The following is a 13413-nucleotide window of genomic DNA, read 5'->3' as shown; positions in this document are numbered from 1 at the left end:
TCAGCAGCACCTAAAAGACTGTCAAGTAAGAGCTGCAGGGGGTTCCATTTAAAAAAAAAAACAACCACTGCTGCTAAAGGGAAGGAAATAAAGAATGTTAAAATGAAAGCTTTACTTAATACTCTACATTGCCAAAGTTTTTTCCCCCTGTTTTTCTGCATCTTTAACAAAATCCCTTTACCAGACAATTGATTGTCATGGGAATAAGCGCATGTAGCGCTTTGTTACACATTATTTTTAGACAGCTCAGGGAGCTCCTAACCCCTGGATTGTCCACACACTAAGACATGTAAACTAGTTTTAAGTACTCTTTAGGTATCTTAAAGGTACACCACTCCAGGGCAGGTTTATCTCTGATCTGTGTTACCCAGCTTGTGTTCCACAAATGTGTGGCCATGCCTCAGAGATAAGCCTCTCAAGTTTCAGTCCTTCAGTATTCCTGAATGTAGTATCCACTTCCCCCACTCTCCTGTTCTGTGTGGACAACTCACAGCTGTAGCTCCTAGTCAGACACCTGCTTTCCAGCCTTTTAGTGCCAAGGCACATCTGTGCAGGTCAGGGACAGTCGGATAAGGTTTTTAGCCTGAACACTACTCTAAACTTGAACTAAAATTAACAGTGATCAACATCTGAAAAGCTTAAAATGCAGGATGTAACAAGACCCTTATATATCTCTACCTGAAACCAAGAACCTTGTTGAACTACTTAGGGCATTTATACATGTGCTCTGGGAGTGGTGGGGGGGGAGTAGGCTCTGAAAGCTGCTCTAATTAAAGCTCCTGGAGTGGCATGTGTATCAGCATCCCTGCACTGAAAAATGGTAGTGAGGGTGCTTTAAAGCTCATTGAATGAGCTTTAGTTAAAGTGACCCCACTGCTATTTTTCAGCACAGAGATGCTGATACACGTGATGCTGGAGTCTACTGGAGCACAGTAATTGCCATGCTTCAGCAGACTCAATTAATCAAGTCTGTTCTGATGTGCTGTCATTACAGTGTGTTGGAGCAGCCTCGCTGCACATGTATAGGCACCCATAATGTCACACAGTTCCAGGGTCATGTTAACACACTTGACACCCTAAGCCCATTTATTGCATTCAAATTAATATATTGGATCTTTTTTCAGATCCTATTGTAGTTAATGTCTCCTACTGGAGTCAACTGAATTGCAAAGTATCAGTCTGTCTAAAAATGAGACCCTAAGGCTAAGTACAGATGTTCAAAAAAAACCCTAGCAGCACAGAGGCACTCTACTGCACTTTTCTTAAAGTGCTATAAGTTAGAGCAGGAATGAACCAAATAAACATCTGTCATTCAGTGGGGGAGTGGGCAGGGAGAAGGCTCAGTGACTGTCTGCACTGGCTAAGGCCAGCAGGTGGGGGGTGTTCCCACACACCTCCCAGGAGGCTGCCAAAGCAACCCCCATAGGCAGCGGAAGGAGGGGCTATAGGGGCTCAGCCTCCCCAAAAGCAGGGCAGCAGGTATAGCTGCAGGGCACCCCGGCCACAGGCTGCTGCAGCAGGGGAAGAGGGGCACGCACACTCAGATACCCTGCGCAGCCAGGATTGCAGTCTCGTTGTGTGACTCCTCAGAATGGCAGGTAAGTTTCAATCTACTTTCTTTGTGATTGAGCTTGGGTGGAGATAGACTGAGACCTCCACAGTACAGGAGGGAGTGGGGCAGGGGCGAATCAGTCACCCCTGCCCCTCCCCACTCCCTCCTGCACTGTGGGGATTGTCCCACGACCTAACCCGGCCAAGGCCCCATTCACTGTGAACAGGGCCCTGGTCAGGTCAGATCGTGGGACAATCGGAGCCTGGCACCTCACCCATGGGTGCAGGAGGAGGGCTCCCATGTCTGTGTGCACTATGAGGAAGCCAAAGGGGGGCACGTGGCCCCCTGATCTGTGCGTGGGGCAAGGGCAGGCGGCTGCTGTGGACTGGGTCTGCTCCCTGTCTCTGTGCCTCCCTGATTCTGCTTCAAAAGCAGCGCAGTGCCAAGGACGCACATGCACGCACCACAGGGAAGCCAAGGAAGGGACATGTGCCCCCTCCCCAATCTGTGCACGGGGCAAGGGCAGGCTGCCACTGCAGGCTGAGCTCTGCTCCCTGCCTCCATGCCTTGCTGCTGCTTGCTTTGAAGCAGCAGCAGTGAGACCCAGAGGCAGGGCAAATGAGCACTGGCTGAGGCTAGCAAGCCATCCAGCAAGGGGCCCCAGGACACTAGGGGAATGCAATCTTCAAAAATGCGCACTAACCTAAAGCACTTTAGTCTAATACCACATCCATCAAGGATTAGCTTAGAGTCGGATCTGCCATTTTTAAAGTGCTCTAAGTGCTGTGAACATCTGTTCTGTTATGGTTTTAAAGTGCTTTCTGCACGTTTAACATGCATTAAGTGTAATATTTGTACCTAGCCTCTAATTCTTAAGCTGGACATGCAAATTTATATGCTCAACATTAGTGAACATTGTTGAACCATACGGTCACCAAAGTTCACCACTTAAACAAATATATAGCCTACATGCATTTGGACAGTAGTAAAAAGGAGTTTCTGGGAAATAAAATCTTAAAATGCTAGAAGAGACACAACAATAAGCCAGTCTTGCTTTTTAAAATATTACAGCACAGTTTCCAAAGATAACTTGATATTTAGTAGCAGCAGGAGAAGCAGAAGTGAAAAAAGCATACACGTTTCTAAAAATGGAATAAATGGCTGAGAGAGTTCACAGGTAGTGAAAATGTGCTGTACTGAACCACCCCCCCCAAAAAAAAAAAAAAAAAGCCAAAAAACGAAAAATCAAATCCTTTAGATTTGATGTCCTGAAAGATACTGGGATAGATGCATCTCCTGGCATCATCCCCTCTGACATGTCCAGAGATGTCACCATCATAGCAAAGATGAGAAACTCAACACTCATTTCATACCTAAGCCCATTTGGGATCCACAAACTACATATTCCTACATGTAACTCACCTGAAGTGCCTTATCTGGTCAGTGTTCTCCTAGAACATCCATATACATTGACAGCAATCACATACACATAAAACATAAAACACAGCAATCACAGCCACTTTCATTCAAAAAAATGGCCAGTAATGGTTGTGATGACAGTAGTGAACCCAACCTTTATATCAGGTGTGCTCAAATTCTGGCCCATAGAACAATGTCATCTCTTCTGCAGAGGCCCCATGGGTCAGAAAATTTAACAGCAGGGGAGCAGCGGCAGCATTAAGTGCTAGTCCCCTGCTGTTGAATTTCTAGAACCTAGCTGGATCAGGAGTGCAGGGCTGGGACAGCACAGGACACGATGCAGGCATGTAAGGTGGAATCTGAGAGGCACAAGGCAGGATCTGGGCAGTGTTTAATACAGGTTCCAGGCATGCAGGGCCTGAACTGGGTAGCGCAAGGTGGGATCCAGAACCTGGTTTAGATGGCACACTGTAAGATCTGGGCACACAAGGTTAATTCTGAGTTCTGTTTCCCCCTCCCAATAACATATATGTATTTTATCTCATTATTGGTTATGGCAAAATCCATAAACAGTGTAATTCTGGAAGCAGGAACCAGAACCCAAGACTCTTCCTAGCTAGGTGAGTTCCCTTACTGCTGGGTTAGTCATGGCTCTCACTCTCTCTCTCAACTCAAAAGTCTCACGTTGCCTTCTGTAGAGTAGCTCAACTTCAACAGGAAGAGTAGGGGAAGTTTCTACCCAGAATATTCTATAGCACAGCAGAGAAGCAGTATAGACAAGCCCTAAGATGATTTTTAAGTGTGCCCAAGACCTGTAATCTGGTACATTGCTCCTTTATATCAACAGTAAATACATTAGAAATTACATCCAGAATACCGAAAAAGACAGAGTATTTCTTGCTTCAGCAGAAGCCTAAGATATACCAAAATTATTAGCCTGAACCTGGTACTCAAGTATCCTGTTTAAGTATATCACGCAGCTTCATACTTCTTGGTATCTCAAGGATGGATCCCTCTCTTCCCCAAATGTGACATTCAGTTTGCTTCTCCCACAATTTCAGATTTGTACTGTAATGCAAAGAAAAGACTTACTTTAAGAAGAGTATATTTTTCCCCACTGGCATAAATATTTAATTATTAATATAAACTAAGTAAATGGAATAGATGTGTCAGAGAACAGCAACTATATCCTTAGGCCACATCCAAACAAGTGTGGACATATAGTTCCCCAGCAGCCTTACCTGGGGTCCTGGGGTTTTGGTGGCTGAGGAACCTGCAGTCATGGCACTTCCACAGCTGGGAACCTGACTGGCAGCCAGGCTCCAGTTGTTACGCAAATTGCCAGCTGCTCAAATCACAAGTGAGACCTTATAAATGAGGATAAGGCAAAATGCCGCATTTATTGATTACATGAATTAGACATAGAGGTTCAGACACACCAATCATACAGATGCACACAAATCATCATGTACAAAACTTACGCACAGGCATACACAAATAAAAAACAACCATTCCATTCAGACATTATAGTTACCAGCAGCAGTTGTTCAATAATAGTACTGGGTGATCGGCCCCGGCCTTATTGAGAGAAGATGCAGATAGCAGGTAGGGTGGTTATTACGAGAGAAAGATCCTGTAGATAACAGCTTGGAGTGGGATGAAACAGACATGCCTGTGCTCTGACGAAACAGCAGCTGAGAGAGGGACTGACCCAACTTGGCATTTTTTAAGTCTTTTTTTATAGGGTTTGGCATCCTTTGTTTCAGTGCTTTGGGGTTTTTCCATACCCAGCTTCTGTTTTTGCGGGTGTTCTTTTGTCTTCAGCTCATCCCAGCCTTGGAGTGCTCTTGCTGCCCATCTGGCAGGATGGGTACATTCCTTCTCCTTGTTATCTTCTTTGTGCCCTAGGCCTGAAAGGGATACTTCAGCCATTCATTAATTAGTTTACTGACTGGTAACTTACATTTGGTGCCTTGTTGCTTACATAAAGTTAAATCTTCTTCTCCCATCACTATGCCATTCTCTCACCATTCATCCTTTTACACATGCTCATACATAAAGAGTTCATTCACTTATGTCAAGCAGAAAGATACAAAATGGAGTTTTCAAGTTGCTTACAGGGCAAGACTAACATAGTTACATTTCACTATTATTACACCCTATGTTAACATCAGGTACATTAGTGCAGTTCCTGCTACACAGTTTTGGGTGGTGTGCACTGCTGCCACATGTGCCATCCCACTTCTTTTCTGCCCAGGTTTTTTTGACCCTGGGATATCCTGGGGTCAAAAATCCCCTCTGCACTGCAAGGTAGCAGCATGAATACCTGAATGGGTAGTGTTTGGCACAGCAGGTGAATCTGCGGCACCACTTACAGCACAGCCGCACTAGTCTGGACGTGGCCTTGATGTCTAAGCTGATACTTCTTTCTTCAAAGAAAGAACAAATGTTTTTATTTGTTTAGATTTAAAACTGAAGCAGACAACTGGTTTCCCCAGGCCCATGGAATTATTCAAGAATGATGTTCTATTCTGCCTTGTCTTATTTTAAATATACAAACAGCTAATACTCAAGCATGCTTGATTTAGTGTTATACTTTGTCATGTCTAGTTTACGTTGAATAGCTGCAGTTTTAGTAAGATGTTTTTACAGCATTAACCTATTAAAAAACTATTCTTGAGCAAAAGAGCTCAAGTCATATGTGTATTCCCAATCAGAGAACCAGGTCTCATTTTTCTCTTTTCTCAACCCAGATACATTTTTCTCAGCCCAGTGTCGGCCTATGACAAGATAAAATATTGAAGAAAGGATAAAGGACTACTTTTCTGTTAACTGCAGACAGAGAACTTAAGAATACCTTTCTTGAGAGGTTAAAGGAGCAATAGAAAAGTTTCTGGTTGCATGCTTTTATAAGGAAAATTGTTGTTTTGCTTTCTCACAATGTGTTTTGTCTGTCCATTGGACCAATATATTGGCAAAGGTTTGGTCACTAATATTGTCTTGTGTGGAGAAATGGTGCACCAGCATAAAATACGGCAGAATGGTTCTTGCTATATTTTGGTATTCCTGTTGAATTTTTTACCATGGTGAGTGCACAGCAGTCTTCCTATGTGCCTCGCTATGGCAACTGTATTACATTTATTCACATATCATACTCACCTTTTTTCCTGAAAATAAGGAATGAAAATTGATGTCTTAAACAATAAATCTAATTCTGAACAGTTTAGTTAAAGGAGAAAATCTTTTTTTTCTTTTTGCCCCTTCATTCCACCTTCCCAAAACAAAGTATGTGGGAGCATATGGTATGCAAATACATACAGTTAATTTTACATGTGTTAAAGTTTCCTGTTCACTAATGAAACTCATTTTCCTATAGCCTCTGTAAACTTCAGTTCTCCAAACGCTAGAGTGAGTTAAATACTGTTCCTTGTTTATCTGTACATGCAAAGTTTTAGCATAATATTATCAAACAACTCCAGTTGCACACAATGTATTTCCCATTCCTGGTTCAAACTGGACTCTAATTTTAAAGATCAGCAAGGAATTACAGAGGTTAATGCCAAACCCTGGAGCTTTATTCCCCTCTCACAATGGGGTAGATCAGCTACACTTCCATTCACTTCAGTGGAAACATGCTTATCTAAAGAGAATCTGGTCCAAGATGGAAAGGAATTCACTCACCCCTGTGCTGTGATCAGTTTACACTAGTTACACTGATGCAAAGAAACCATAAAGCCATCCACAAGGGGATTTCAAATGTGTAGGATTCTCCAAAGTGCATAAAGGGCTTTCTATGCTACCACTGAACTTTCCCAGTAGAAGTCTCCAGTGCAGAAGAAACATCAACAATGAAGAATGCATAGCTAGGGTGCTCCTGCTGCATGGAAGCTAGTCTGGACTCTGCTAGAATAAGATGAGGTATGGCAGCTAGAGTATAAGTAGGACTACTCTAACCATTTTAGCGCCCACAGGGGCAAGTAATAGTCCCTGGTAGGGAGGAAACATAAAACTGCACCCTCCTCATTACGTCACCCTTCTTGATCTTTTTGCAGAAGGCAGGACAGATTTTCACCTTACAGACTAATTAAATCAAAGGTGCATAAAGCTTTCATTACCAGCAGCTCACTTTATTTGATGCTGAGAAGGGACTGCAGGAAGCAGACCTTCTAATTGAGAGCAATGATTAATATACAAACAGTAGGGAAGGGGTGAGAAAAAATGGAGAGGGGCACTGCTGGAAGTGAAAGTGGGCAGGAGAGAGAAAAACAGCAGTTAACTCACTGAGGAGCATAAAGATTATAAAAGCTAATCCAGCTAATGAAATAAGAATCTGTAGTCTCAGTTTAGACCACATATGACACAAGTCAGTTTGTCAGTAATTTCTTGTTCCGTTATTTCCCATTTAGGTTGGTTTTTAAAGTTTTGTTGTTTTAGCCACTTCAAGGTCAGCAATGGAACATCTAGGAAGATTAACATGTTCTACCACAGTCTCTCTGCAGCTGATGTCAAGTCGGTATCCATTCATTCTTTCACGTAGGGATCATTCCAACATAGACAGCAGAGATGCACTCTGCTGGTGATGGCATATATGATGCTGGTAAAGGAACAGGTAAATTAACCTCAGAAGTAGAGTGCTGATGTGGTCTACGTTGATGACAGGACACAGCTGGCATCTGGGCCTTGTACAAGGTCTAGTGCCTTGGTGAGAACAGGAGTTAGGTAATCAATTGCTGGAAAGATGGCATTTTAAGGTTTGGAAGCCATCTGTAAGCCAGAATAGGTTTGTCCCCAGTGGCTATCTTGATATTTTCATCATTTTCAAGGAGGGATTGAAGGTAATTAACATATCCAAGGTGTTCAAGCTGGGGGCTGTAGGTGACAACCAAAAAGATCCTGTTGTCCTTTTCTCAGGGTTGGTATTGTAGCAGGTCAGAGCAGGGCTTGAGTTCAACCCTGTTGTTTTAAGCTGCTATAGTTTTAGGATCCTATTATAAGTGTGTGAATCCCTGCTCCAGATCCTTAAAATATGCATTCTGGTCAATAGAATAAGGGGATGTATGCTTGTAAAGTAGAGCTTGGTTGTAGCGGACAATGGATATAGAGGTGTGTTTAGAATGAGAGCTACTGACATAGAGGCAGCTGTAGCAGCCAATTGGTTTCCAATACAATGTGGTAGTGATATGCCCATGGCAAACTTTCACAGTAGGCCCAAGAAATGAATTTGCTGAGAGTCAGTTTGATGGAGGGATGAAACCTGATCAAGCCCTGGTGGAATTTCTCTAGAGCAGTTTCTCAACCTTTTTAGACTAGAGGCATCCATCAGAAAATGCCAGTTCTTAAGTTTTCACTCTTTTTTTTGACTACAGAAAATACTTGAGTAATTGTTCTGCTGCAAAGAACTCAAAGACCACAACAGTGTAGAACAATTTTAACACTATGAATTCCTATTTGAACTCCATCTTGTAAATCACATTTGCACATCTACCCGTGATAACATTACATGGCACCCCTGGGCTCCCCCCGAAAGGATCTTAAGGTACTGCAGGGTGCCATGGCTCTCTGGTTAAGAATTACTGCTCTATAGATTCCTTCCCATGTATCCATATGATGATGTTATCAATGTGCCTTAGGTATATCAGAGGGATGAGAGGGTACTTGTGATGGAAGCAGACATCAAGGTCTGACATAAATGTGTATACTGGAGAACCATACATGTGTCCTCATCAGGGGTGATGTTCTTTGTGACTTGTAATCCAACCTCATGGGAGATGTTGGTATACACTGGTGTGACATCTATGGTAGCTAATATGGTGGTAGGTAAAAATTTGTTAATGGAACATAGTTTCTGTAGAAAATCTGTGTTGTCTTTCAAAAAGCTGGAAGCTCCCATGGCACATGGGAATAGGATAGAATCAACATAGTCCCTCTGTGATGATCCCAATGTTGAAAACAATGGGATGTCCTGTGGAAGAATGAATCCTCTCCTGTATCTCCAGAGCCAGCCTATTGTATGATAATGACAGAGCTGTTTTTAAGGCCAGCTATGGCTCCCCGTTCCATGCGACTGAGGTTGCAACATAAGTATTGTTGTATTTTAACAAACAGAGAGTGGGTGCAGAGATGGAAACAGTTTATATACAGACCCAGGGTGGGACTGCATCCTTAACCCTCTCCCCCTTTCACCAACCATTCTCTCCATACCACTTTACTGAGGTTGGGCAAAACCCCGTTTTTTTTTTTGCTATTCTTAGTAAGCAAAGCAACCTGTCTATAATTTCAGTCCCATTAAAAAAAAATAAGTTAAAGCTCTTTTCTGCTTACTTGTATTTAAAAGATAGCACAGTAAGAGAGAAATTAATTCCATTATTGTACTATTTACAGTAAATCTCTAATGACTTTTCAGATACATTTTGTATGAAACATGCTATAGAAAAAATTATTGGTGCCCCGACTATTTTCCTTATACCATATAATTTATTCCGTTTTAATTCTCATGTATATTATAGTGTTTCTGAAGGGTAGACTATAATAAACCCTTTTAACAGCTGGAACCATAACTGTATGAATAAGCAGTGTTCCGTAGAAGAACCTGTGTGAAATACAAAATTTTATCAAGGCCATAAGGTGGATGAACCCACACATGGTTTGTGTTCACACACAACATATTTACCTTATGGTGAGTTATTAGCAACCCTGCTGCTGAGAGACTGTAGCACAACTGTCAGACCAATATAAGGTTCTAACATGCACAGAAAGATGTGACTATGGACCATTCCTGGTTTTGTACACTTTTAACCATTTTTCTACCACCCACATCCTTAAAGAACAATCCCGAAACACATAAAGCTATTTGGTACAGGAAGCACTACTCCCCAGCTGCCTATCCTCCTTTGCCAACCATGTCATTAATTTCCTAAGTATGCATAAGGGAAAGAGTTCTATTCAATGCCCAGATGTCATATGGGCCAGGCGAACATGGAGCAGGAGAGGGGTGGCATGGGGCCGGACACGGAGTAGGGGAGGGGTGGCTGAGGCTGACTGGTCTGTAGTTTTCTGGATCCTCCCTCTTGCCTTTTTTGAAGATGGGCACTATACTTCTGCTTTTCCAGGGGTCCACAATCTCTCCTGATCATCGTAAGTCTTTAAAGATAATAGCCAGCAGCTCTGCAATCACATCAGGCAACTCCTTCAGCATCCTTGGGTGTAGTGCATTTAGCCCTGTGGACTTGTACACATCTGGCTTTTCTAAACAGTCCCTAACCTGTTCCTTTGCCACTGTTGCCTGCTCACCTTCTCCCCGAACTGTGTTGCTAGGTGCAGTAATCTGGTAGCGGACCTTGCTTGTGAAAACAGAGGTGAAAAATGCATCGAGTATGGCCTTTTCTGCATCATCTGTCACTAGGTTGCCTCTCCCATTCAGTAAGGGACCCACACTTTCCCTGATCTTCCTCTTGTTGCTGATACACTTGTAGAAGCCCTTCTTGTTACCTTCACTTCCCTTGTTAGTGGCAACTTCAATTGACCTTTTTTTTCTGATTTCATCCCTGCATGCCCAAGTAATGCTTTTATACTCCCTTCTCCAGTAGTTTGTCCAAGTTTCCACTTCTTGTAAGCTCCTTTTTTGTGTTTTAGCTCACTAAAGAGTTCCCTGCTAAAGCAAGTTAGTCTTCTGGCATACTAGCTTCCTGCACACTGGGATCATTCATTCCTGTGCCCTTACGTAAGGATTCTTTAAAGTACAGCCAGCTCTCCTGGACTTCTTTCCTCTCAGACTGGCCTTCCAGGGGATCCTGCCCATTAGTTCCCTGAGTGAGTCAAAGTCTGCTTTTCTGAAGTGTAGGGTCCTTACACTGCTGCTCTCCTTCCTTCCCTCAGGATCCTGAACTCAATCATCTCATGTTCACTGCTGCCCAAATTGTCATACACTCCTACATTCCTTACTAATTCTTCTCTGTTTGTGAGCTGGTCAAGAAGAGCATGGCCCCTAGTTAACCTCTCCAACACTTGCATCATGACTCTCCAAAAACTTTCTGGATTGCCTGTACACTGCTGTATTGCCCTCTCTGCGGATGTCAGGGCATAGGCAGCAGAAGGTCAGGGCAATGGGCCTTAATTCAAATTACTTAGTTGTGCTAAGAAGATCCTCTGCCCACTTTTAGGGATAAATTATGTAACTTTCCATTAAAGTATTTCTTAATACAAGGTTATTTGCCAAGGTATTTGGTATTTGTCTATCTTTCTCTGTGCCATAAGACGACATTTTAGTTGAGAAAACAAAAGAATGGATGTCCAAGTTGTGTGATAGATGCCTAACTGCACAAACAAATAAGTGCATTACCCTGCTCACTATGAGAGTACAGAATCCTTATACATAGTGAATTTATCCTGGGGAAAACGGGGAAAGAAAGGAAAAAATGTTTGCAGTATTTTCAACATTTCTGATGTTTAAAACCTAATGAGGGTCATTTTGGGAACGTGAGGCTCCACTACTAAGTCACATTAGGACTATTTCAAATGCTACAAACCTGGATAAAGAAGTTGGGCAGCTACGACTGAAACATTCTGATCATGTGTTTCCAGTAAGGGACTGGAGCACCTACCCCTGAAACAGAGGAGCTCTAAGGTAAGAACATAGGGGACCTCTAGGAAACAGCCTAGGAGCAGGCAGTTTGAAGAGAGAGTTTAGGTTTGTACTGTTATAATTAAAATTGTTGATTTGCCCAAGCAACAACAAAACAGCAAGTTTGATTTTTTTTATTTTTTGGTATTCAAAGCAGTGTGTAAAATCCATACACAAAAATACCTGATGCTCCAGCTAAAAGGATTGAAGCTGTTAAACATTTGTGTTCACTTCTCTTCACTTCTGCCCAGATTAGTGAACAATAGCGCAGCATATCTATATAACTGTGATGCATATGCAAAAGTTTACAAACATTCTGGTTTTGCACTCTATGAATGACATTCCATTAAATCCTGTCAGTTATAAAAACATTTTAAAATACAGGACCTTAATTCACACTATACTTTACATTTCCTATACTAATTCTACACCTTATAGTTATATGTATTTATATTTGTTCAAAGCAAGTATGGGGTGTGGTAAATAACAAAGTCAACAAATCATCAATGTAGACTGATCTGGGCTACCTGGTGCAACCAAACAATATACAATGTATACCCAAACAAAGTTATACATCTAGGAACCAAAGTCCTAACCCTGGAAAGTAGCAACTCTGAAAGAAACTCAGGAGCTGGACATGAGCTCCCACTGCTATCCTGTGAATAAAAGGGTTAATGTGACAGATGAATAAATTATACTGATTTAAAAGGAATGGGGAACTTAGCATGGTACAGGAGATGCGCAGTAATTGTCTAGGCACCTAGTCTGACAGAGAAATAGAGAGGCAGCATACCACTTATTGCAGCTTCCACTTATTGCAGGATCAGAAAAGATGAATACCAATAAGTCTTCCTCCTCTAATTTAATATAATTTATTCATCTGTCCAGACTCTTAGATGTGTTAATAGAAAGAGTACATGGAGGTTATATTACCTCTGTGTTTGGCACCAGGCTGGAGTACTGTGCCAAGTTCTGGTGTCCACACTTCAGTGAAGATGAAGGAAAAATAGAGAGAATTCAGAAAAGAGTCTTAAGAATAACTGAAGAATTACAAATTTGCCGCATACTAAAAGGCTTAGGGAGCTCAATCTTTTGAATTATCAAAGGCAGCCAGTTGATCGCACTCTGATACATACATAAGAAATAGAAACTTGATAACAGAAAACTTTCTATCCAGAAAGTAAAGATGTAACAAAATACAATAGCTAAAAATTAAGTTGGGGGGGGAGGGGGCGCATGGGGAAGGAATAAACTCAGATTAGAAAGAAAGCACTTTATAAAACAGTGAGAATAATTACCTACTGGCAGAGTTTAGTAAGGTTTGTAGTGGATTCTCTAGAAATCTTTAAATCTCTGAAAGTTCTTTTTAGAATACATGCTCTAATTTCATCGCAACTATTAGACTTGATGTGGTAATTAAGAGTATGGAAGACTTATGGTCTGTTATGCAGGAGGTCAGACTAGATGGCACTGATTCCCTTTTCTGTTCTTAAAATCAGTGAAAGTAGGTGTAACAGAATATCAAGTTAAATTGTGTTTTACCATCATGGAAGAGATGCAAGGGAATATACAAGGGGAAAGCAGTAGAATCAAATCTATAAAACCTAAAACAGACTATCAATGATAGTGTTTAAAACATCAAAATACCTAATACAGCCATAATAAATGTAATTTTAAAACTAAAGTTACTTATATAGTATTACAGCAAGTTATATTTTTGCTTGTATAATCTTATCGCCCTGCCATGACAGACAAAAAGTATACTATAGCAATATAACGTGGCAGTAGCCTACATTTTTAACTTACCCTTAGGGGCTACTTA

The sequence above is a fragment of the Alligator mississippiensis genome, chromosome 2 (genome assembly GCF_030867095.1).
Source record: "Alligator mississippiensis isolate rAllMis1 chromosome 2, rAllMis1, whole genome shotgun sequence".
NCBI lineage: Eukaryota > Metazoa > Chordata > Crocodylia > Alligatoridae > Alligator > Alligator mississippiensis.
The sequence above is the reverse complement of the archived record's forward strand: the minus strand, read 5'-3'. Positions refer to the sequence as shown.